Source organism: Canis lupus, chromosome 23 (assembly GCF_011100685.1).
Source record: "Canis lupus familiaris isolate Mischka breed German Shepherd chromosome 23, alternate assembly UU_Cfam_GSD_1.0, whole genome shotgun sequence".
NCBI lineage: Eukaryota > Metazoa > Chordata > Mammalia > Carnivora > Canidae > Canis > Canis lupus.
In genome coordinates, this window is record NC_049244.1 from 19,822,583 (window position 1) to 19,848,713 (window position 26,131).

At 37.2% G+C, this 26,131-nt stretch overlaps 1 protein-coding gene across 12 annotated transcripts in view; it reads left to right on the top strand.

Annotated features, from left to right (window-relative positions):
- The window catches only part of THRB (thyroid hormone receptor beta), a 371,451-nt gene that overhangs the window by 205,706 nt on the left and 139,614 nt on the right, over window positions 1-26,131 (top strand). The window contains exon 1 of one of the 12 annotated variants that reach the window (XM_038570700.1): window positions 4,989-5,172. The exons of the other annotated variants lie outside the window; for them this stretch is intronic. The gene's annotated coding sequence lies outside the window, so the exon portion shown is untranslated. Of the gene's footprint in view, window positions 1-4,988; window positions 5,173-26,131 lie in introns of those variants that run through there. 12 annotated transcript variants of the gene reach the window in all.

The window sequence follows — 26,131 nt, forward strand, 5'->3', positions numbered from 1 at the left end:
CCTGGTCTTGGGCTACTGAAATTTCCTTTTTAAGCTTATGCTGAGTAAGATGGTAATTTATTAGATGATAACTGAGAGTGGAGCAGATCTAATCAGTCCAGAAACCTAAATCTTTGTTTCCCTACCAGACAACATCAAGTTTAATTTCGAAGTGGCAACCGCAGGTGTTATGCTTTCATAGTTTCCATACTTTCCCATGCCATTCAGAAAGCATTTTGAAAAGCCATCAAGAGATATTGCTAAGGATAATTTTCTTGGGCATTCTCAAGGATCCTGAACAAAGCTGGGACATCTCCTCCACTGATGGGTTAGTTTTCTTGTCTCTTTCAAATGGAGCAAGAATAGCCAGAAGAGTACTCAGTAGGGTATCAGAACCCCCGAGGATGACTGTCATTTCACCTACAAACAGCAGATCATAGAAGTCATGCTGCCCTACAACTGATTTTCTGCTTCTCTAAGTTAGGAAACCACTCTTGGCCTACATTGCTCATAGAATGGATGTGGCCGTCAAATAAGATAATACACATGGAAATACAACAAATGTAAAGTCCAACTGCTGTGTTCTTTTCTGTTTTCCATCAGTCCAGACCTAGCATGGAGAGGTAGGTAATATTTTTAAGTCCTCATCACCCTAGGAGTCTGGTTTTTATGGAGAATGTTCAAGGGTTAGATCTGAATAAAAGAGGGGCTTAAATCAAAGGCACCAGGTGGACAGAGCCAAACGGGGTATTCAGGGGCAAAAGAAAGACTATGAGAAGGAAATCAGTCAAAGGTGCATCTGTAGGTTATACTGCATATTCCAGGAATTCTCTGGAGGAGCCTGGATTTCTACAAGTGCTAAACCTTTGAAGGGCTGCTTGAGTGCCCTGTGTCTCATGAATGTTGACTGTTACTCATTGGAATTTACTCAACTCCAACTTATGTCAGACTTCTTAACTTACAGGAATATACTGAAGTTGAAAGTGAGAAGAGCCATTTAAACCTTATTCTTCCTTTCCTCCTGGTTCTGCATCCCATCCCACCCTAGCTAGTGTGAGAAATGTAGAATTTTGCTTCCTCAGAGAAACATTTACCAGAGAAATGAAGGTCAAGAAAAGGTGTGAAGAACAATTGTTTCCACAGGAAAAGAGAGATGTCACAATGAAGAAATGGTGTTTCAGTATAAAATTTCTATTTCTTCTAGTCACACCATGATCTGAAATCTTGAAACTCTTCTGGTTTCAACACAAATAAACAAAGCTGCTAGTGAAATGCATTGAGCTTGACATGAGTAAACTCATCCCCACAGTGGATTGATGTTCTTCAACTCTGTCTACAAATCATCTAGCCATTTGTCCAGATGCAGGCTTTTGAGATGTTTAGAGGAGAGGAGCCTGATTGTGGAGACTAAAATATTAAGCCATTTGCACACAAAATTTCTCCCTTGCCTCTTAGCTAGTGATGGCAACAAGGTTGAGCTGTGAAGAAATATGGCGTGTCTGGGATTTCTTTCTTTCATTGTGTGTTTAAGCATCTAATTGAACCATGCTGAAAAAAAATAGTATTAGAAATTCTTTCTGGGACAACTGGGTGGCTCAGCAGTTGAGCATCTGCCTTCAGCTCATGGGATCCAGGATTGAGTCCCATATCAGGCTTCCTATGGGAAGCCTGATTCTCCCTCTGCCTGTGTCTCTGCCTCTCTTCCTGTGTCTCTCATGAATAAATAAATAAATCTTTCTTTAAAAATTCTTTCTTTAGGAAGTTGCTATTTTATAAAAGCTTATTGGTATTGGTGAACCCTATGTAGTTGATAAACACCTATAAATGAGAAGAAGCACATCTTAGCTTATGCTGCTGCTGTTAACAAAATAGCATGGATTGGGTGGCTAAAACAACAGCAATGTATTTCTCACAGTTCTAGAATCTGGGAAGTCCAACATCAAGGTGCCAGCAGATTAGATATCTGGGGAGGGCCCTCTTCCTGGTTTGCTGATGGCTATGTTCACATGGCCTTTGCTGGGTACACACTCTGGGAGAGAATGAGATCTTTCTGTCTTCCACTTCTTATAAAGACATGAATCCCATCAGGAGGGTCCCAGGGTTAGAGCTTCATAGGAATTAGGGGAAACACAAATCTTTATCCCTTCACAAGGTAAAACCTTAAAAATGAACATTAAAAAATTCTAAAAAGCTTCTAACTTCAATGGTCCCTGTAATGCAAAATTACTTTTAGTCTAGGTAAATTGGGGGTAATAGTTTAGCAATTGTTTGAATAATAGCAGAAGTAGTGTTTTCTGGGACATGTTTGTTATGCCTGAGATCGAGAAAATAATCAGGAAGTTAAGTTTAGATAGTCAATCTTCTGGGAAGCAAATAAAATATATGTGGCATGAGAAGTTGTTTTTATGATTTAATAGGAGAGAAAAGTAATAAACAAGGACCTTTCAGCCAAGGCAGCCTGGTGTTTGTAACCATTTTTGTGCTATGGACCCACTTGGCCATCTGATGAAGCTTATAGACTCTGTCTCAGAATATTGCTTTCAATGTATGAAATAAAATAAGATTACAAAGGAAACTAATTTTTTAAAGATTTTATTTATTTATTCATGAGAGACATAGAGAGAGAGAGGCAGAGACATAGGCAGAGGACAAGCAGGCTCCATGCAGGGAGCCAGATGCAGGAGCCAAAGGCAACCACTGAGCTCAACCACTGAGCCACCCAGGCGTCCCACAAAGGAAATTAATCATACTGAAATAGAGCTTCATCTCCAGACCCTTTGGAGACCATGGTCCATGGACCACAGATTAAGAACCCTACCTACTTGAAGCCCAGAAGATGGGTAAAAAAGGGCGATTAGGTGAACAGAATCAATAGAATTTTCAGTGCATTACTATTACTGCTCCACAAGACAACGTGGGGATGAAATACAAAGTTCTGGCTTGATCTCAAATTAGCCTAAGAGCCCATCGCAAGGCTTGAGGAGAGCTCCTGAGAGTGGCCAAACCTGGGACTGCAGACTCTATAGCTTCTTTCTCTTATGAAGCTTCCAGAAGTTTTTCCATATTGGGAGTGTTGATTTTTCTCTCAGACAAGTACACATATGCACTCCTCCTATTATAGATATTCCCAGTTCTCTACTTAAAGAATCAAGGTACCATTCAAATCATGTTCTGTGAAAGCTTAAGGTTTAAAGGAAAAGGTATAATGTAAATGTAAATGGGGGTTTGCATAGTCATTTAGTGAGCTGTTCTGAGCACAGACCATATCAGGTGCTAAACTGGTTGTGGGAATTATAGATAGTTTGAGATGAGGTTCCTGCTCACAAGAATTTAAGAGTCTGGAGGAAGTAAGAGACTAGTAAAAAACATGTTCAATACAGTGTTACTACCGACATTTTAAAGCTTGTTCTCAAATGTTGTGACTTCAATAGACAGCTGTGATATAATATGCCCTCCTTTTCATAATTCTAGGTTGTTTCTAAATGAAAAATACAATGCATTTGTGTACGTCATATATCACACACAGTACAATATTATGCTGCCAATTCAAGAAGCAAAAATGGGCTTTTTGGGGGTATGTTGAGCCGGACTCAGATGCTAAGTCTTCTAATTCTCTGTCTTTGGGCAAGATGGACTTGGACTTTGCTAATAGAATGAAATCTGCTTGATTTTTTATACATTACACAAGCTCTTTTAGTAAATCTTAACAATTTTAATGGTGTTCAAATGATTTCTCATTTCTCTTGTCCAGTTTCTTTATAGTATATACTTCATAGCTGCTTCTGTCAGTTCTGAAATGGAAATTAGCCAGACACCACAACAGCTTTTATATGCTTCATATGGTTTATCAAATAAAAACATAATGAGTTAGTAAGAGACTGAATAAGTGTACTTGCAAGGCATTACAAATCTTTTCTAATTTGTGCCCTGTAAGTCTGGTCCCTTTAATTTTTCTGCCTATCCTCTGTGTTCCAACATCATTATGGATTCCTTTAAGCAGCCTTAAATCCCTAAATTCCTCTTAAAATGAGAAGAATGGAACAAGCCTTCCGCCTACTCAGAAAAATCAAGCTTAATAAAAATATATACATACATGGTGCAAGTATCATAGCATGGTTATTGGCAAATGAATGATTATTAATGATGCTACTACTTGAGAACATTGATTATTTGGCAAATGTCAAAGGACTGATTTATTGTAACAGACTTGAATTTTAGAGAAAGTACTAGTAATTCTTTATATCTAGAACTGAAATGTGACATTACTTTTGGCCAAGAAAGCCATTGAGGAAAAAGACATCCAGAGGCAGCAGCTGAAAATCTGGGGCAGCACAGTGATAATTTACTTTTAAAATTTCATAACTAGTTTAATTCTATACATTTCTATAATAAACTGGGGCTTGTTGGTAAATGACATAAATATAACCGTGGCAACTTTCCACTCAAATTTTGTATAAATTGGGCAGCCTAGGTGGCTCAGCAGTTTAGCACCACCTTCAGCCCAGGGCATGATCCTAGAGACCCGGGATCAAGTCCCATGTGAGGCTACCTGCATGGAGCCTGCTTCTTTCTCTCTCTGTCTCTCTGTCTGTCTGTCTCTCTCTCTCTCTCTCTCCCCCTTTCATTAATAAATAAATAAAATCTTTAAAAAAAACTTTGTATAAGTGAAAAAAGTTTCTCTGGGATTTCAAACTTGAAAATGAATATAGAGATTATATAGACCAGTGGTTCTCAGAGTAGAGCCCCAAACCAGCAGCATCAGCATTACCTAGGAACTTAGAGATACAAATTCTTGGGTCCTACCCCAGACCTACTGAATCAGAAGTTCTGGGTGTGGGGCCTAGCAATGCGGGTTTTAACAACTCTCCAAGCGATTCTGGTGTACTATAGTTTGAGAATCACTGACAGGTTGGCACTCTAAACATTTTGATCCAGATCATTCTTTGTTGTGAGGGGCTGTCCTGTGTATTGTTAAATGTTTAGCAGCATCTCTGGCTTCTGCCCACCAGATGCCAGTAGCACCCATCTCCGATCATGACAATGAAAAATGTCTCCAGACATTGCCAAATGTCCCTGGGAAGGTGGAGAGGGACACACCTGTTTCCTGTTGAGAACCACTGCTCTGGACTACCCTCCAAGCCTGATACAAGAGTCTCCTTTACAGCATTCTTGACAGATACTTCCACTACAGATGTGAGTTCTTTTCTTTTCCTCCTCCCCTTAGAAGCAATGGAACTCATAAATTCACACCACCTCCCAAAAAATGTGATTACTAAAAACTTAAACGTTTTAAATATATTGAGTTTCTAAGTATCTATATGATTTTTAAGTGGCATGCAGTTAATTATATAAGAAACAAGAATAAAGTTTTTTTAAGATTTTATTTATTTGAGAGGGAGAGAGAAAAAGAGAGCATGAGCAGGGGGAGTGGCAGAAGCAGATTCACTGATGAGCAGGAAGCCCAACTCAGGGCTTTCTATCCCAGGACCCCAGGATCATGACCTGAGCCAAAGGCCGATACTTAACTGACTGAGCCACCCAGGTGCCCCAAGAATGATTTTTTTTAAGTATGCTTGATTATTGATCTTTCTTCAGAACTTTACTTCAGCATCAAATCATTCAGGCTTCCCCAAGCACACACTTCTCCCTCCCCACTTCCCACCCTACCCACAATAGACACTGGATCCACTCAGGTGTTCTCTGCACATTTACTTCACCTATTAATTGGTGTTTGGCTCCTTACTTCTATACTCTAAATCATCTGATCTTATCCATCTTTCCCTTAATCTTACCCATCATGTCCTAGGCACTGTTATAAGTGTTTTTAAGTTCTTTTTTTTTTTCATACCACCACCCAAAATGCAGATCCTATCATTATTCCCATTTGCAGAAAAGAAAATTGAGATTTACTGAGTCAGATACTATGTTCCAGATCAAAAAACTGAGAAATGATGGAGCTGGATTTGAACCAAGGGAGACTTTGATCTCAGGCTGTTAATCAGTGCTCTATTTGAAGTACTTCAATGTCTAGCAAATGCATTCAGTCTTTAATGCAGGATAAATGAATGAATAATTGACTTGATTATTTAAAGCTAATGATGAAAGCTTTCAGATGAATTACCTAAAAGTTTATTCAGCAACCTATTATACAATGTGAATACAGGCACACCATGTTTTCTTGCACTCCACTTTACTGAACTTCACAGATTTGAGTGTTTTACAAACTGAAAGTTCAGAACTTCAGTGGAGGAAGTCACTGCAGATACGGTGGAAACAACAAGAGAGCCAGAATTAGAAGTGGGGCCTGAAGATGGGACTGAATTGCTTCGATCTCATGATAAAACTTGAAGAGGAGAGGAGTTGCTTCTTATGAATGAGCAAAGAAAGTAGTTTCTTGAGATGCAATCTACTCCTGGTGAAGATGCTGTAAAGATGGTTAAATGACAACAAAGGATTTAAAATAGCATTTAAACTTAGTTGATAAAGCAGCAACAGGGTTTGAGAGGACTGACTCCAGTTTTGAAAAGAAGTTCTGCTGTGGGCAAAACACTCTTAAATGACATCACAAGCTACAGAAAAACCCTTTGTACAAGAGTCACTGGCTGCAGCAAACTTCATTTTTCTTATTTTAAGAAATTGCCGCAGCCCTCCTAACCTTCCATAACCATCTCCCTGATCAGTCTCCAGCCATCAACACAGAGGCAAGAGGCAACACAGACCCTCCACCAGCAAAAAGATCATGACTTACTGAAAGTTCAGATGATGGTTTGTACTTTTTAGCAATAAAGTATTTTTAATTAAGGTATATACATTGATTTTTAGACAATAACTCTATTGCACACTTAGTGGACTATAGTATAGTGTAAACATGACTTTTATATCCACCAGGACACAAAAAAAATTGACTCACTTTATTATGATCTTCACTTTGTTGCCTTGATCTGGGACCAAACCCATAATATCTCCCATGTGTGCCTGTATCAATTATTATATGCTAACCAGCAACATTTGGGAGAATAGTTTTGAAACTGCCCAAAACAGTTACTCCTTAGAGAAGTCATATGCAATAAAGACAGTTGGATTCGTTGATCTTCAGTCTCCAAGTATGATAGCAGCTTAACTCAGAAGGCTGTCTATAAGAGCATGAAAAGGAGGTTAACAAAAGAAATAGAAGAATATAGAGAGGTTTCCCAGGTTCCTTTCTTCTCTTGCAGTCCCTGGACATTTCAGTTCCTGGGGAAGTAGCAGTTTAGGGGTGAGTACAAAGCCCATTGATGTGACTAAGTCCAGTAGTTATTCAGCCTCTGATATATATCAGATCACCTGGGGAGAGCATTTTCAAAATGTAGAGGGTTGCAGGAGGTCCAGCGAGACCTAGTGAATCAGAGGCTCAAAGGGCATAGCCCAGTCTTTTGAGTTCTGTTTTCAAGTCCCCAGGTGGTTCAGCTGCACACCAAAGGTTGAGAGCCACTGCAGGTCATTGTCTTCTCCTAGGCAACCCCTAAAGTCCAAAAATGGGGACAGAAAAGAAAGCCCACAATAGTCAGTCACAGAGTTAGGTTACTCTCAAGAATGCACATTTCCATCCTGCTCAAGACAGAGCCAAATGAGAAATACAAACATGACCCAAAAAGCAGTGTGACATGATGACATCCGTAAAACAAGACCCTCGGAATCATTGGCAGTTCCTTTTTCCTTGACTTCTTCTCCCTCATAAGAGAAAATCCATCAGACAGTAAAGTTTTCAGCAGCAGGTAAAGTAGCAGCAAAGGTGCCTAACAGCAGGCTGGACTTTCAAAATAGAACAGTGTTTTTAAAAGCCAGAAGTGTCCTCAGAAATTATCCATTTCAGCTTCTTCATTCATAGATTAAGAAAGTGAGATCAGTGGTGGTGTTCAGTTTTCAAAGTTTCATAAAGTAAGAGGTGATGATTAATGCTCTTGGTAAACTGCCAGGGCAGTTTTTCAACATAATGTTTAAATTACTTTAGCTGTCTAAGGCTATACCGTAACATTTTATTTATCCTTATGTGAATTTAAAAGGACTGTTACATGTTCCTTTCTATATTCCTTTTCCAAATAAACATTTATGTTTGTTGAGAAACTCAAGATGCAAACTTCTTGTTTCAGAAATATTTGGAAGAGGAAGTGCCAGCCAGGAACCAAGTGCCAGGAAAGTGCGGGGCAAAACAGAGGACCAGACTTGGGAAGAACTCACAGGCTCTGATAAAAGTGTATCACTTAGACTCCTAGTTTACAAATCCATAAACAGCACATTATGTGAGGGCAGGAAAACAGTGCTTTGAACTGAAAGTCAAGCTGGCACTAAAATTCAGGTTCAAGAATAGTGGAGTTGAGGCTTCTTTAGCCTTTAAAAGAGTTCCAGTCACAACCCACTGGAATTGGAGATTGTTCCTGCTGGCAAAATCATGGAGATGATCTTCTCCAGGGTTTTTACACTGCAAGTTGTAACAAGTAGTAAGCATGAAATGAATTAAGTGGGTCATATCCAGTACTTTTCTTTTTCATGAAAAACAATAGATTAGAACAGAAGCTGTGTAATAAATCTTTCATAGGAAGATTAAATAGTCTTTCATGAAACTTGATTTAGGGTATGTGGAGGGGGGAGTGTCACAATGCAAAATATACTCATTATAGATCATCTAGTCCAATACCTTCACTTTATAGACAGGAAAAAAAGTTAGACCAAAAGAGGCTGGGGGCACCTGGGTGGCTCAGTTGGTTAAGCATCTGCCTTCAGCTCAGGTCATGATCTCAGGGTCCTGGGATCAAGCCCCACATCGGGCTCCCTGCTCAGCAAGGAGCCTGCTTTTCCCTCTCCCTCTGCCCCTCCCCTTGCTTATGCTCGACTTCACTTTCTCTCTCTCTCTTTCTCTCTAATAAATAAGTAAAATCTTTTAAAAGAATTAGAAAATATAAATAAATAAATAAATAAATAAATAAATAAATAAAGAGGTTAAGTGACTTAACCCAGAATTGCACTATTATTTAATATAAATTGAGAAAATTAAATTTTAAAAAAACAACTTTGTCCCTTAAAAATCCATTTGCTCCCCAAATCTGATTCTACAATGACACAAACTTCCCTTAAAAGAAAGCCCCAGAGCATACAGGAGGAACGATAGCATCTGTTCCCATGGGATATTAGATTAATCATTTTATTGAACTCAATGAACTGGGCTGGTTGTCAAGTGCTTTGGAGGAATTACATCATTTCATTCTCCCACAATAACGTAGGTGCTCTGCTCTCACAGATGAGTAAACAGCTCAAAGAGATGCTCCACTAAGTGAAGAAGCTACAGCGTGAATCCAGAGCCCAAGCTTACTTGCTAAGTTGCTTTCTCTCTCACTTTTCTCTGCAAACAACAAATAAGTGGATAGCTAAAGAAAAAATAGATTGATGGGGGCACTTGGATGGCTCAGTGGTTGAGCATCTGCCTTTGACTCAGGTTGTAATCACAGGGTCCTGGGATTGAGTCCCGCATTGGGCTCCCCACAGGGAGCCTGCTTCTCCCACTGCCTATGTCTCTGCCTCTCCCTCTGTGTCTCTCATAAATAAATAAAATCTCAAAAAAATAATATATTGATGCCCAAATTCTAATATATATATATATATGTGTGTGTGTGTGTATATAATAAACACACATATATATATATATATATATATATATATATATATATATACACACACACATATAGAGAGAGGTTAGGTGTTCTATACTTTATATAAGTATAGGCCTAATCAAACAAAGAGCATAAGAACCTTCTCTTTCAGAGAAAAATAAATGGAAAAGCAAACAATATAGGATATTTGAGTGGAATCTTGGCTTCCAGAACAGTCTTCTGACTGGCTTAGTGATTCTTAACTTTGTATATGTGCTGCCAAAGCGAACACTGAATAATAAAAAAAAAAAAAAAAAAAAAAAAAAATCAAGCACTGATTCTTACCTTGAATTAACCAATAACCACTAACCGGGACAGCAACAATCTGGTATTTTTGCACTGAAAAAAAAAAACAAGCACTGATTCTTACCTTGAATTAACCAATAACCACTAACCGGGACAGCAACAATCTGGTATTTTTGCACTGAACTAAATATGATGAATTTTTGCTTCATTTTCTCAAGGCAGGTGCCCTGTGAATGTCGACTGCTTTGTATGTCACAAATAGGATATAAATGCTTGTAATTGTAATAATAATAGAAGAGAAATAGATAAATTGGAAAGAAAGAATGGAAGGAAAAGGAAACAGAAGGAATGAGTCATCAAAACTGATCATTACAAAGGCTTTACAAATTATTTATGCATACATTCATTCCTGGTTTCTTGAGGTAGTTTTTTTTTATAAAAAGATAATATTATGCATGTATATAACCCACAAACAAAGAGAACACAAATGAATCCATAGGAACTTTAAAATAGCTAACACTAATTCGCTTCCCCAGGTAACCTTAACTGTTTATCCCTTTGGTTTTTGCTCTGAACATTCTATAATTTAAGTCCTTATAAACAGTATTTCAATGTAGCATATACCATTAAGCCTCTGTAAGTACCATCAGATGCAGAGAATTAGAGATTGGGAAAACCCAATTACTGAATGGAAATAAAAATAACTTAAGGCTGTCCTCTCCCAATCACTCTTAGGAAAGCACTCCTTGAGATTAAAGGGCAAAGAAGAATGATAATCTAATCCATCCCACCCCTCCAGCCAGTCCTGACACTCTTTGCCAAGGACACTATTGCCACTCAAATTGTGATCCTGAGACCAGCAGCATCAGCATCACCTGGCAGCTTGCAAGATATGCAAATCTCACAGTCCAGTCCAAACCTCCAGAATCAAAATCTGCATTTATCAGGGTGCCCAAGGGATTAGAGTGTATGTTCAAATTTGAGAAGCAGTAGGCTATACCCTTATAAGGGGAAAGAAAGCCAAGGCTACATTGGAGAAGTTGAGATCAAAGTATAACCACAACCACCCAAATGGGAAAAATTCAAGATGTGATTTGATTATCATTGTGGAATACATGGAATAGTTGGAAGGAGGTTGATGATTTATCCTTTCAAGTCAGAACAAAAGGAAATTTAAATTGTCTTGAGAGAAATGAAAGTGAATGATCAGATAGAAAGAAACCTAAAATGCTTTCTATCTGATCCATTCAAGGATAGGATCATGGGTTAGATCCCCAGGTATTTTTTGGTGGGCCAAGGGATATTGTTTGGTTAGTGACCTCTTGTTTATGACAAATAGTACTGGTTTTTTCATTTACATTGGTGATAAAATATTTGCTTTGAAAAGAAGTTTATTTCAGGCTTTTAAGTGGGTTGATTTAAAGAACTATAATAATTAAATATTAGGGCCGGTAGATTGAGGGTGGAATGTGATCAGCAAGCGGGCTTCCTAGACTAGGTCAGTCTCACCCAAAATTTCACATTTCACAGCTGAGCATCATGTTTAAAAAGAAATAGAGAACAGCTAGCTTTTCTATTTTGCAAAATAAAGATATCTGAAAACAGAACAAACATTTACTACCTACTATCACCAAATAAAAGAATATTTTAATACCCCTACAAGCAAAAAAGACTGTAGCAGAAAGAAGGGATAGGCCTTCCCAAGAAAATATGATTGGCAACCTTACAAAGACATATACATGAAGGTCAACAGTCCTTTATCCAAAATCCTTATTAGACCAGTCCCAGAATTCAGATTTTTGGAGGGTATGAGGTTTTAGAAGATATGGAAGTAGTATTATAGCATCTGAAGGAATATCTCAAACCATATGAAGCACATTAATATTTCTGCAGAGAAATATTCACACTGTATATAAATAAATATATACACATGAAAATATTCACACTAAGTTGACTCAATAAATGCCGAACACCCATATGAAATCAGGTCAGTTTTTACCACCAAATAAGTTATTTAAAAACTTTTAGTTTCTGACAGTTTTATATTTTGAAATTATAGATAAGGAATTATGCATGTATATATTATATAGTATTGTCCTTTTTCTTCTCATTTTACCATGAAGCAGGGAGCATTCTATCACTGATGGAAATGATGACACATGGAGTGTGTTTTTGGCCTCTGATAATATAATTTCTTCACTTAATTCTCCACTTAGAACCATAACCTTGTGGGGATGAGATATATTAATTTGTGTGTACTTGAGTGTTATTGAAGAGATTTCTAAATAGTCACCTACTAGAATGTGCTCTGTGGGGCAGGGATGTCAGTTTTATTGACTGATATCTCCCAAGCACTTAACAGAGTGCCTGACGCAGTATAGGTGCTCAATATTTGTTACATAAATGAAAGATTTGCAAGTTAGCAACCCATGCAAATACACTGACAGCTCATGGATATAGAGAGTTGAGTTTTGGGGTATGTGTGTGTGTGTGTATGTGTGTGTGTGGTCAATTCAGAGCAGTCTGTTACATCTTTCTACAAAAAAAAGATATATATATTTATATATATAATATATATGATATATATACACAGATATAGTTCTTATATATATTATATATATATACATATATATAGTTCTTATATATAGTTCTTCCCACTAGTTATTCAGTTGTAAACAGACTTTGAATAAGAAAGTTCCAGATACTAATGTCATATATTGAATCATCTGAAACTCCTGAGTCAACAGAAATAAGTATTTGATACTAATGGTTATGTCTTAAAGACAAAAGATTTCATTTTCTTTGCTATTTTGGATCCAAATGGTCAAAAAATAGGTGAAAGGTCAATGAACCTTAATAGAAAAAAAGACCATGAATACAGGAAGATATTCAGTGGAAATAAAATAATTCAGTAAAATAAAATACAGTGAATTTTTAAAAAGAAATTGCTTAGCAACCAAGGATCTGAATTGATTTTCATGGTGGCAACAAAATATGACTACAGCTGGACGAAATGTGATGGCAAAAGGAAACCAGTGTAACTTCTAGAAAGGAAGTTAAATTGGTTCTCTTCCCTTGACTCATATGGGTATGGTTTTGATAAGTGTGATTAAATGAGCAAAACTTCTTTGCCAGGAAAAAAATTATCCCCAACTAAAAGAAAGGCAGTATCTTCTAAGACAACATGTTAGCACATCATAAATTATTGGCAATCTTTTTCAGAACTAAGACAAAATTCTACAGGCACATACCAACTAGAGTATATAGTAAAATTTTAAATGGCCCAGGATCCCATCCATCCAAAGAGTATAGAGCTCAATTATTAGTAAGTAGCCATTACCTTCAAAACGTAACAACCCTCTGACCATTGTAATCATAATGGCTCTCACTTAGTGTTTAATATTTGCTGGGTACTATACAATAAATATTACCCATCTAACACACTTATTGGTGTCACTGCCCCCCAATGCCATCTTAGAATTGAGGGAATTGGAATTCAAAAATTTTCAATAACTTTCTAAATTTATACCACAGTAAGTGGCAAAGTGGAGATTGTAATTCAGATCCATCTGACCCATATATCATCCACTGTACCACTCTGCCCTCCTCCAGCCACATTAGTCACATGCAATGTAAAGGTAACTGACACCCAACAACAAGCAATTCCAATTACTGTAATTTATTTTTTTCTGCTGAGTGTTTTCCATCTTTTGCCTCTGCTTATGACAATAAAGGTACCCATAAAGTCAAGAGCAGTTCATCTCAGCTAACAGTCTTTTCAACTTGCTATTATTTTCTTACCTCATTATTAAAATAGCTCGTTCTGAAATAGATCTGTGGGATTTTAATAGTCTAATTGTTTTCTTGTACTGTGTCATGTCTTAAATAATGGAGCTTTTAGTTAGTTTTGCCAGTCACCACCAGAAAAAGAATTACAGAATTTCTATTATGCAACCTAATTTATTTTAAGCAAAGACTTGGCATATGAACAAACCAGAGTAAGAAAATACTGCCATAGAAGTCAAGTGTAATTAAAACCATAAATCATCAATTCATTCATTTAACAAATGCGTTGAGTACCCTGGTATGTGTTAGAAATTGGTGTAGGTGCTTTGGGGATCTAAAATACAATTTAAAAAGAAGAGGCTGAATCTTTAAAGTGAAAAGAGGCTTTTAAGTATCCTGTTAAGGCTGATGTTTGAGATAAGACCATAAAGGCAAAGGATTATTACATATTGTCTATGGCTGTTTTCACACTATAATGGCAGATTTGGATAGCTGTCATGGGGACTGTATGGCCTGCAAAGCCTAAAATATTTACTGTCTGACCCTTTGTAGAAAAAGTTGCCAACCTTTGATTCAGCACACTCTAAACACAAACATCTAAAACACATCACTAGCTTCAGTACATAGGCAAAAATAATTTGTCTCTAATCATAACTATATAAGTACACAAAATACTTTCTAATAATTAATATTTAATGTCTAATAAAAACTATCTCCTTTCAAGGAATCTGTGCTTGCCTACATCTAAAAACTAAGTATCCTTTAAAATACTGTTCATGGAACAGGATGATTGCTTCCACAGAAATCCTCTGATAAACTTGTTTAGCAGAGGGAAAGCAATAGAGAGCAGAATGTAAGAGATGGAAAGGAGGTAAATACATAAGAAGTAGAGAGGAGGATTAAGAAAGAAAACATAAAATAAGAATGTAAAAACAGCAAAATTGACCAACTCAAGAATTATAATACATACAAACATTTTTAAGTTTTCTTAATATTGAACATACAGCATTGTTGCTGACAGGCTGGTTCCAAGGACTCAGAGGGAGTCCTTCAGGACCAACCAGGAGGGTCCTTGGCTTTTTGTAGGACGAAGTCAAACACGAGCCAGCAGAAAGTGAGAGCAGAGTTTGTTGGAAGATATAGAGACAGCAGATGCAGACGGAATGTCTGGAGACTCGGAAAGGAAAGAAGCATGAGTCTCATCTTTGTTGGGGGTCTGGGGAGTTTTACTGAGGATGGTAGTTTGGTATACATGTCCCTCAGGTACCCAGGAGCTGGTTAGAACAAAGACAAGGTCCAGGGGTTATTCCTTGGAGCCAGAGAGCCTTGAAATCAAGATGCCTAATGCCCAGTGGTCTGAAATACAGATATGATGAGAGCTTCTTCTGGTCATTGTCACCTATCCTTCCTTAGATGAGATCTACTCTAGAGAAATCATTAACTCCTTGTCCCTTCCATGGAGGCCATAAGCTATTTGATTACAAGGCATGTATAAAGTGGAGAGGGAGTACAGGTCTTCACAAGAATAGAAGCAGGAAAAGGAGCAAAAAGCAGATTTTCATGGAGTCCTTCACTTTCCCTGTGTCTGCATTGCTTCTGGTCTTAGAAACCTGGTAGAGTTAGCTAACATGGAAACTTTCACATCACAAAACTCTAGACAAGCTAAGTAAACCACAACAAAAAGTTGTTAATGTACAGCTGATACTAGTACACCACGGGAAGTTACCAGGAACCAGAAATGAAGGAAGACACTAAAAGATAAATAACAGGTTTCCAGAAATATCACAGTAAAAGCAAATACCACAAGTGAGAGTCATCAGATACTGTAAAAGAAGTATTACCACCATGAGAACTTTATATGATGGGAACAATTGGAAAGACTATATACAAGTAGGAATGAGTAAAATAATTAGAGTCAGAATAAGGAATAAATGCCATAAAAAATGAACTACCACTGTGATAAGAATAAAAATGGATAGATTTGAAAATGAACTAAATAGAAGTTGTGGGAAAGTAGCTTCTAAATTAAGAGCCAACAAGATAAGCAGGTTAAATAGAAACAGTTGAACTGGGATCCCTGGGTGGCTCAGCGGTTTAGCCCCTGCCTTTGGCCCAGGGCGCGATCCTGGAGACCCGGGATCGAGTCCCACATCGGGCTCCCTGCATGGAGCCTGCTTCTCTCTCTTCCTGTGTCTCTGCCTCTCTCTCTATATATGTCTATCATAAATAAATAAATTAATAAAAAAAGAAACAGTTGAACTAATGCAGTAGCAGGAAATTCACAAAAATTTATCACATAATAATAAAAAGATCTTCATAATAATATGAAAGATTGGGAGTTATAGCTAATAGAATAACAAGGTTCATGATAAATATAACTGGAGTTTAGGAAGGAACAAAGCAAGGCAAATAGAATGGGCAAGGGACAATATTCAAAGTGATAATCACAGTTAATTTTCCTAAATAGTAGAGAAGCATAATGAAGTTCTTAGCAAGATAAATAAGAATTAAATCCATGCCCAGAAATATTGTGAAGATCAGCCAACACAGTGATAAAATCTTGAAAGCAACTAGAGATAAGACTCAGAATCCCCATTTTAAAACACACACACACACACACAAACAGAAACCTAGGGATTGTGCCTTCAGTCCAAAATATGTGTTATCTATAATACTGTTGTGTTGCTCCCAAGATGGGAATTCTGCACTCCTGGTGGTCTAGGAAATGATTTTAGTTGGGCCCAGAATAATTGTAGGCAGAAGAGGAGGAGGTGTTGATGTGAATTGATCTCTCAATTCACTTCCAGGTTGGTTAGACACAGGCCAAAGCAGCCACTGGGCTACTCACCCTTGTCCACTCTCTGTTCCTGCCTATCCCTGCCAACAACATTGGGCCTCACACTACTGGCTTATTCCCCAACCCCTGTATCCAGCTATCAGTTCCTAGCATTATCTCATTTTCTATATGTTTGATAACGCATACAGGTTTTTCATTTTACAACAGTAATAATAGTTGTCTTTTTCAACTAATTTAAATTTTTAAAAAGTGTGAGTTGATATGGAGGGAACTATCAAGTAGAGTTGTTATTCAGATATGGCCAAATTATGAAAGTTACACTTGAATAAGTAACATTTGGCAAGGACCATTCTTTAAAAATGGAGTCATGAAATCAGTGTTCTAACCACCAGTCCTTCACCAGCCAACTGTGTAAGCTAGACCATCTCATTCACCCTCGAAAGTCCTCAGTTTCCTTTATTAGAAAGTATGAGAGTTGAATTGGGAAAACTTTAAGAGCTTCCCTGTATCATGATTCTGTGAAGGTGAACCACCATGAGGACTGCTGGGACTGGCAATTGATTCCTCCAAAACACTTTCACTGGAGGACCTCGGGTATGCTTAAAACAGCAGTTCAACCTGTTAGATTCCTAACTGTATAATGCCTCAATTCCAGAAAGAATACAATAATGGACTTTTTGAAAAGATTATATGTATTTGAGAGAGTGAGCACATGCAGAAAGGGCAAGAGGGGAGGGAGAACGAATCTGAAGCAGACTCTGCACTAAGCACAGAGCCCAACATGGGGCTCAATTCCATGACCTCAAGATCACAACCTGAGCTGAAACCAAGAGTCTGACACTTAACTGAGCCATTCACCATTCAGGCACCCCTGAACTACTTTTTTTTAAACTTTATTCCTTATTTAAATGTATTCATTTGATATAGTTGATATACAATGTTACTTTTGTTTCAAGTATACAACATAGTGATTTAACTTCCCTGTGCTATGCTCTGCTCACCACGAGTGTAGCTCCCCTCTGTCACCCATATAACACTATTACTTTTTGAGGAAAAATGACTAACAAATTTGTCTCAAGGGTCTGGACCATGAGATGTGCTGCCTGCTATGCTGTGACCCACAATGATTCTAAGCACAGGAGCTCTCCCAATGCTGCTAGTTGGAGAATAGGAAGTGCCCAGGGCCCCAGGATGTGCTGCCTGCTATGCTGTGACCCACAATGATTCTAAGCACAGGAGCTCTCCCAATGCTGCTAGTTGGAGAATAGGAAGTGCCCAGTGCCCATTTCTTTTCATAGCATTTTGAAAGGTAGCTTTCACAATAATATCTGCTCATCGCTCATTTCAGCTAATAAGATGCAAACAGGTTCTATGCCATGCCTTCCTCTAAACCCTAACTCTGCTGCACCCCACTTAAAAATAACTCCCATTTTTTTCTCTTTTGACTTAGGGGGTCAGCCAGCAGAATTCTCTGGCTTCTTCAGAATTCATATGGACTGCGTAGGATTGGAACTTCCAGAGCACACAGTATCATAGGACCTTCACCCTGTGGTTGCAATTTCCCTCTCCCTTCTCTCTCCTGCTGATTTAGCCTGGGTCCTATGATCCTCCTTAGTATCTGCTCCTTTACCATTTGCATTGCATTTGTGCTTCAGACTTATCTGTTATGATCATCTTTCCTTTTTTTGGTGACCCTTTATGTCTCTGCTAAGCCTAGCTCCAACCTTACTATTCTGGGCCTAGAATCACACCTTCTTGAGCAATGGCTTAGTCGAAGCATATCTTCTAGGCTATCTCTCAGAGGCAACCACTCATTCTGGCAGTGAGAGGGGAATCTAACATGCAGATTAGCAAGAACTTTGCTCCGATCTATGCTTTTCACCATTTTGCTAAAGGACCTGACTCTACAGCCTTTTAACTGTGCATTACAAAGATATAGATAGCCTGTCTGGTACTTTATATCAATTCCAGAAAGTTCTGGTGCATGACTGTTTGTTGAAGTGGAACACTGGTGCCCAGTAGAAAAAGGAAAATAAAAGGCAATGGTCCAGCTCCATACAAGTGTATTCCCCTGATGAGTATGGATAAACGTCTGCTAGCTCCAGAGGTCACTGTGTGTTCTCTTCCTTCTCCCAAGGACCCCCTCCAACTAGACCAGCTATGGGCAGTGTTCCTCCACACATTTTATTATAAACATTTATGTGCAAGTTTAGACAAAAACTCATGCTTTTTAAGAACCAAAAGATGTTAAAGAAGGAAAGAAATTTAGAAATAACCCAATCGAGCTCCTACATTTTACAAAGGGATCCAAAAGGCTAAAGGCAAGAAGGGCGCCTGGCTGATGGAGGATGGAGGCAGAGGCTAAAATTCACGTCTGCCAACTCCCAGTCCAATGAGATTTTCAGAACACCATCTGACTTAAATTTCCGTGTACTGAGGAATTGACCCATCGTTAGCTGTTACTTTAGTTCCTTTGCAGACCCTTGCAAGAATTGCATGGATGCTAGCAATGCTTCTATTAAGCCCCAGCTGGAAGGGCTGGGAAGTATCTAATTTCTAGCCAGCCTGAGTAATGGCATTATAGATAGATGCTCATAATGTTAGCACCCAAGACTGCAGGTTCACTTGATTAAATGGCAACATGGATCCCTTTACGTTCTTGTTATTTTGATAATTAGATGGGATTTCCAGCTCATCTCTGACCTGACACTTGTATTTTGTTTTTAATGTAAGTCAGACAGTGAGTAATTCATTGTAGTTTTGCAGAACAAACTATGCCTGTAGCTCATTAAAATGTGTTTAAAGTTAATAAAATTTTACTCCATTCAGTAATAAACCTGGTTAAGTGTCTAGCATGTCATGAATGCTTTTAATGGCCTGTTTGTTTTTCAGAGATGTGAAGCAAGAGAAATTATTAAAAATAAAGATGCAAGACAGCCTTAGTTGCAATTTGAAATTTTTGCCATTTTCAACAGAACCATCTGTTATCTTCTATGTTTCCAAAATATAAAATGCTGATCTATATGATCACATTTTAAAAAATATTTCTTTTCCATTTCCCAATCTGAGTAAATACCACCCATTTGTAAGAAGTTAAATAGCATTGTTTAATTCTTCAATGCTCCAAATACATTTGATATTGCAAGAAAGAAAAACAAATTAATGGATTGGAGAGAAGATAATTCAGAAAAAGCCAAACAGGGAAGGATCAAAATTCATAAGTATAGGGGCACCTGGGTGGCTCAGTGGTTGAGCACCTTCCTTTGACTCAGGTTATGATCCTGGGGTCCTGGAATCTAGTCTTGCATCAGGCTCCCTGCAAGGAGCCTGCTTCTCCTTCTGTCTATGTCTCTGCCTCTCTCTGTGTGTCTCTCATGGATACATAAATAAAATCTTTTTAAAAAAATCATGAACATATATATATATATATCAAAATAAATTTTACACTTATTTTCTTACCAATAAAGTGGGCATCTCTTCTCAAGTATTTATCAAGACAAATAAACTAAAGATGGAACACAGAATTGATATTGTTACCCTTAATCAGAAATAATTTAAATATACATATAAACACACATATACATTTTGCTTTTATTTTTTTATATTTTTATTAGTTTTAATATATTTTTGCTTCATTTCTTCTATTTAAATTCACATATACTCATTTTAATAAGCTGTGGGAACTTCTGCCTTTGCTTTTAAAAAAAAGGGCAATGTTGACTCTTCCCTGGAGATAACAGTAGTAAATTATTAAGACTTTAATCCCTACCCCACCTTCATTACATGTTTCTCCTACTTGAATTCAAATCAGCAACATTAGCAAGAAGGCAGCATCTCATACTTGCAGAAAAATGACCAAGACAGTATATTTGTCATGAAGCAATATGTCAGTAGTGTTACAGTTCCATGTCCTTCTGTGAAACTAAGTCATTGCCACACACTATATAATTTCCTGAGCATGTGGGCCATGTCAGCCAGAATGGCTAGGAGTGCCTGCTCCACTACCAGAGTTTACATAATAATGCTAGTGCTAAGATGTGTAAGAGGTGACTCCGTTTTCCTCATAGAGTATTGCTTTTATAAAACATAATGATGTATTATTGTTTAATAGTTTACTTATATAGTAAAATATAGCATTTACTATAAAAAATTATAAATAACCAAAAATAAGAAATAAAGCAAACTATAACCCCAAGTTCGACCATCCAAAAATAACCAGCGCTATCATCTTGGAGAACATTCTTTCTAGATCATTTCTCATGCATCTATGCAAAAAAGAGAAAAGGACAATAGAAAGAAACAGAGAAACAATTTTCTACATGTGGAATCACATTATAAGTGCTACTTTAAGCATTAAATTTAATTTTACCTGAATTTATCTGAAAAGAATCTGAAAAAATTGCTGAATTTTGGTTAAGTAGCCCTTCACCAAAGGGATATTCAATTTCAAAAGATTCCTATACATTTAAAAGGTTTTTTTAATGAGATCATTCTTTTTTATTTATTTATTGCTTTAATTAAAAAAAAATAGTTAACTACAGCTGTTTAAAAAAAACCAACTATGTTTCTTTCCACCTCAACCCCTCCCATATTTGCAGCTTCTGTGGGTTATATTATTTTACTTTCTCAAGATGCATTGTACTCAGATCTGCCTTCACAAATTGTCCAATCATACTCTGCATGTAAAGTGTGGTGCTCACTCACAGCCCTTTTTTACCTGGGCTTCCCTATGCTAATCTCATGCTTGACTGAATACACTGTCCAATGTATTTTTGTTTTTGTTTTTGTAGAATCACTCTGGGGTGCTTTAATTTCCTAAGTCCCCACACATCTTTCAGAATGCATATCCCTTACATATCACTGATGTTGGCAGGTCCAGTAATTTTCCTCAGGGCTTGGTAAATGTCTCATTGTCTCTAAGGTTGAATGTCATTGTGGAGGAATTAGGCTAGCCAAAATTATTGCCTTTCTAGGGAACTTTCTTTTTGTTCTTAAATGACTAAAAAGTTATTTTCTTAACCTTCAAGCTCATAACTTAAATAGGATATGGCTAGAGGTCCATCGTTCTTTATCAGTCTTTCCTGGAACACTGTGTGTCCCTTTGATCTGCAGTATGAAGTCTTCCTTCATTTCAGGAAAAGCTTCCAGTATTCTATTCCTTTTCTGTGATATTTCTCCTCTCTGGAAGCACCAATTATCCCTATATTCTATTATCTTTGTTCTCTGCCTGTTTCCACTTATCCAACTGCTATAAACTCTCTTGTCTCTCCACTGACTATTTTATGAAGTCTTTCTTCTTGTCAATATTTTAGTTTTATATCCTTGCCATTTCAATGTTTGTATTTCTATCATGGTGGCATTTTGGTTCTCAGTTTGTTTTCTTAGCTCTGTCATCTCCCTTTTAATTACTCTAGTCTTTTATAAATTTGTTTTAATATCTTGTTTAATCCCTTATAAATTGAGTACTTAAAGAAAATTTTCTTATTTTTCATGGGCTATATCTTCCTCATGGACTAACCTGTTCTCTCTCCCTTTCTCTGTCAATCCCTATCTCTGTATCTCCCTCCCTCCTTCTATAGCAGGGCATATCCTTGTTCACGCTTGATGGAGAAATCCTACCCAGACCTTCTTTCTACTCAAGTAGAGTATAGGTGAATTTTTCTTGACATTTTTCCCATATCATCTCAAAATTGTTTGTCTTCCTTTCTGAGTACTGTTTGTGGGATGACGGTTGGCTTTCAAACTCTTTTTTATTTGTTTGTTTGTTTGTTTGTTTGTTTGTGAAAGAGACAGCACACAAGCAAGGGGGAGGAGGAGAGGGATAGGGAAAAACAGACTCCCCACTGAGCAGGGAGCCTGCCACAGGCTCAATCCCAGGACCCTGAGATCATGACCTGGGCTGAAGGCAGATGTTTAACCAGGTGAGCCACCAAGGTGCCCCTCCACCCTCTTTACTGCTAACTGCTTTTTTGAAGCAGAAAATACAAATGAAGCACCAGTATAGCAGGTTGCTTTTCCTTAGAACCTGGGCTTAGTTCCCACTTCTAAATCCCATTAGATGTCCCAAACCAGGGTCTCTTCCACCAAATGCAATGAATGTCGTGCTTGTGCACTGCAGCTCTTTCTCCAAGCTGGATCAGAGCCCTACCTTTGCCAATATCCCATGACCATACCCTGAGTTACTATTTTCTAAGGTATTTTTCTTGAATACTTTTTCCAGGGCCACCTCTACACCTTCCTTTCAGATCACCACTTTCTGAGTCTAAAGATACCATTAGAGTTTTTCTGGATTCAGTCCATTAACCATCCTTCCTCTATATTGTCACAGAGGGGAGAGGTAGAGTTATACTGTTTCATTCAGTCCAGCTACTCCTAATCCTGTGACCAATACTTTTTAAGATGAGGATATGGAGTTATACACCTTTCTTTGCTTTGTGGCTACTAGCCACTATATTTTGTTTGGGTTTGTTTTAATCTATATTTTTGTTCATTTATAAATATTTAAGGAGGGAGACTCCATGGTCCAACTCTGTCAGCTCAGTGATATTTTCTGTCATCTCAAAAATCACATCAGTGTCTATACAAAAAAATAGAACTACACAGATTTTGAAAACTTTTAAGTGAAGATTAAAATTTCCATTGCAAATGTTTAATTTCATTATTGATTTGATGATTATAAAAGGATGCATTCTTTTTAAAAAAATGAATACAGAAAAGTATTATAAAGAACACACATTCTCATATAATTTTGGTGTGTTGTCTTTTAGTATTTTACTTATCTGCATATAGTTTTAAAAATTGGATTCATACTTCATACATGGCTTTTATTTGGTTGCTTGTTTTGCCTCTAACAGTACATTATGAGCATTTAACATAGCCTTAAGTATTCTTTGAATAAAAGATTTTAATCATTTGGAAGCATGCTGATATATTCAAGTAGTCCTCTAGTATTGCACATTTATGCTATTTATAATTTTTATTAATACTAATGCTGGGATGGATACATTTTTACAGAAATCCTTGGATGTATTTCCTTTAAAACATGTTAGTACTAATCATTATAAGTCTTGGTTACTATTATACACTGCTATAAAGAGATAAAGAGAAATCTTGCATCAGATTAACTTTTGGGACATAAATTTTTAAATAAATTTAGTTATGTATTTATAATTGCTTTTTCCTCATAGATTCAAGGTCTAAAATGTGAATTATGATAAATTATTTAGTGAAAGCTACTGAGTCATTTTCTAAACTGTTTTCATTGTATCTAAAAAGTACAACTTTACTATCTTGATCAGTGCCCTCTGGCTTTTTCTACAGAGTTCAGAGTAGCATAGTGATTCAACACACAAACTCTGTGGTCAGAAAACCTGGGCTATAACTCCAGTTGTGTCACTTGCATGATCTGGTGCTACCTCCACTCCTCCCTCTTCACCTATGTCTTTATATTCCAAGGACACTGACTTTCTTTCTGTCCCTCAAGTAGACCAAGGTCTTACCCAACTTGGCTCTCACTGTTCCTTCAAACGTAACAGTCTTGGCCCAGACTACTCATGGCTGACCCTTTCTCCTTCAAGGGTTCATTCTCTGTTAAGCTAATGTTCTCATTAACTTTCCCCTCAAGTCATTCTCTATTCCATTACTCTGTTTTATTTTCTTCATAGTACTTCTCATTACTTAAAAGTATCTTAATAATGGCTCTAAAAATAATAATAATAAAATAATGGCTCTGATTAATGTTATTATTAGCTTACCTCAGCACCCATAATTCCCTTCCACCCACCTACAGCTCTGGTGCCATTCTGCTGGGAGGGCGACTGCCCTCTTGTGGACTTCTAGGATATTGCTATTAGAGGCGCAAATACTAGTTTCATTTTTTGCAAACACAGGCTTATTGTTTTAGGAGGTTCTTCAACTGTCAAATACTTGAGACTTATTGATTTTCAGGTAGCTGATTAAGTTTTTAATCTACCTGAAACCGTAATGACCTAAAATGTGAGATCATCTTGTTTGTAATAACAGTAGTCTCTAAGTTCATGAGTATTTTCTCAATACCAACCAATGTGCTAAGGAATTTTCATATATTTTCTCATTTAGCTTAAGCATTGTCCACTGAGAAACCAAGGTGATAATTTGAGACATATGAAGAAAGCTTTCCTAAGCTTCTTAATAAAGCTGCTTCTCTATGTCCAAGTTTGTCTGCCACTTTTCAGGGGAGAAAAATGAAAAGATGAAATAGAGGGTTTCTTTAAGCACCAAGAGTCTGAATTCTTGACTCAACTCTGACACTAATTATTGTATGTAATTTAGAGATTTATCATCTTCTCTAGACCTTAGTTTCCTCAAATGTAAAATGAGGTCGAGAGTCCTTCCAAGTTTGAATTATTTTCAGAAGACCCAGGAATCCAATAATTATGCTCAACCAATGCCAAGGTGAGACAAAAACATCATTTCTTCCTCCTTCCCAGGAATGGTGGCTCCAAAATCCTAAGAACTAAGACATCATTTTGGGTGATGACATAGGATTTGTGTTCATAGGTATTTCTACATGTAATACCTGCCAGTTGATAGTGGAAAAACTATTGTTTTGCAACAAAGCTACTTCTTTAAAGCTTCTAGAGGTAATCTTTTACTTATGAATAATAGGTATGTTCTAAATGTAATTAAGTATGTACTAATGTAATAATCTAAATCTATATTTAATTCAACAGGAATCTATTCTGTAGATTTTTATTGAGTAGCCACTCTGCCCTGGTGCTGGTACAGAGGAAATATCAGCAAAAGATACAACTGTTACCCCAATCCTCACGAAATCTGCTATCCAGTGTATCATGAAGTCATCCCAGGGTCATCTTCAAAAATAACTGGAAAGTAAAATGCCAAATTTAAATGCTAGGAAATTGGATATATTTGTTACATTATGCACATTGGTGGTATCAGAATGTAGGTAGTAAAGCATCTGCCTTGGGTCTGACAAATTTCCTTCCACCCTCTTATTAGCTGTGTGATCCTGAGAAAGCCACCTTACCTCTGCACATCTGTCCCCTCACTTGATAAACAGAGATAATACTCCCTAATTTGCAGAGGTTTTGTAAGGATTAAATAAGATAATGTGTACAAAGAGTCTCGCATACAAGCTCAATGTATGGCAGCTGCTGAGTGAAAAAGAACAGGAAGAGAGAAAGGAAAATTGGAAGGAGTCCAAGAGGCAAGCTGAGATTGGCAGAATGCCAAAAATGGCAAAGTTTCTTAATGCTGTTGTATATAATGGCTGGAAGTCATAAAAAAAGCTGAAGAATAATATCATCTTCTATTATGTTTGAAACTAAAAATGGAATGCTTTGCCCCTCTATGTTATACTAATTAATAGCCGTTGTCTTTCAGGTCTGGGCCCAGATACTCTAGGAAATGTATTCAGTTTTAACCCACCATCTAAATTGGCTAAAAATAGATTTGCAGGAAATAAATTCTACAAATAAATATATCAACTTACTGCTATGTGCCCAGCACTGTTGTAGGCACTGAAGATAGCAATGAACAAAATAGGGGAGAAATCCTATCCTAAAGGCATTTACAATCTGGTGGGAGCGTAATAAGTAATATAAAGAAGTAAATCAGGTATTATATGAGAAGGTAAAAA